Source organism: Dermacentor silvarum, chromosome 4, assembly GCF_013339745.2.
Source record: "Dermacentor silvarum isolate Dsil-2018 chromosome 4, BIME_Dsil_1.4, whole genome shotgun sequence".
NCBI lineage: Eukaryota > Metazoa > Arthropoda > Arachnida > Ixodida > Ixodidae > Dermacentor > Dermacentor silvarum.
The window spans coordinates 203,087,398-203,088,570 of NC_051157.2; the positions used below are offsets into that span (position 1 = coordinate 203,087,398).

The 1,173-nt window shown below is 54.4% G+C and overlaps 1 pseudogene; it reads left to right on the plus strand.

Moving 5' to 3' along the window:
- The first annotated feature begins 251 nt into the window (after positions 1–251).
- On the plus strand, positions 252–689 carry LOC119448494 (SUMO-conjugating enzyme UBC9-like; annotated as a pseudogene).
- Positions 690–1,173: the final 484 nt, after the last annotated feature.

Genomic DNA, 1,173 nt, shown 5'->3' on the forward strand with positions numbered 1-1,173 from the left:
GGTGGCAGCATGGAGCGCTGCGCCGATGACTGTGCGAACTTTTTTTTGTTTCTGAAGTTCACGAAAATGTGTTTCCGCGTTTTTTTTTTTCCTTTCATTTTTTGTGTGGTCACGCTGGTTTGGACACGGCCAACTACGGCGACCCGATACAAAGGGCAGGACCACCATGACCATCACTATCAGCTCCATGCTTAATAACCTGGCTTAGATTTTTTAATATAGAGGAGGCGCTGCCTATATATTTTGATGCGATGTCTGGTACAGCCACAACTCGGCCCTCGGAAGAGCGAAAAGCCCGGCGAAAAGACCACCCGCTTGGGCTCGCTGCTCGACCGTCAAAGAACCCGGACAGCGCGCTCAACCTGCTGGAGTGGGAGTGCGCCACACCAGGGAAACAGGGGACACCCTGGGAAGGAAGCCAACACAAGATGCAGACGGCCCTCAAAGAAGACCACCCCTCCAACCTGCACGTCCAAGCCCCCTGCGCTCTAACCCAACGCGCTCCCACTAGACGAGGATAGGGGCTGGAAAGCCGCGACCACCACCAAGGAAATATTGTTGGGCATTCAAGACCTGCTCAACGAGCACATCGTAAATGACCCTGCACAGTCCGAGGCGTCCAACATCTACACCCAAGATACGAGTGCCGCATCAGAGAATAGGCCAAACAAATGGCAGCGCCGGAGTGAAAGCAAGAATGCTATCCCAACCAAGCAGCGGCGTACTTTTATCGTTAGTTATATCTTTTGCGTTTTTTAAGTTACTGCAAATAAAATAATTTTACAACGAAGCTGTTAGGCCTCCAGTTGGTCGGGATTTTAGATAGTTGGGAGCCCGTTACTGGCGCTGAGCCGCGGCGTCCCTCGTAATCGAGCGAACACGCTCGTACCACTGCTCGGGCGATCGTCGTCTTCCGCAGCTCGCTAAACGAGTACATCAACATTGCACCCAACCGCCCCCTCCGCACATGAATGAAGAGCAGCGGCTGAGAGAGAGAAATGTAGGGACCTTGGGTCCCTGAGACCCGTCCTCACCCAGGCACTACGCGGCAGAACGCCGCGTAGTGCCTGTCATAGAATTGACAGAATGCCTGGCTGCTGGCGCGGCCAAAAAGCCGCGTCCGAGGCGGGCCGGCTGCGTTCTCCTGCGACGGCAGCATACCAAAATACCCTC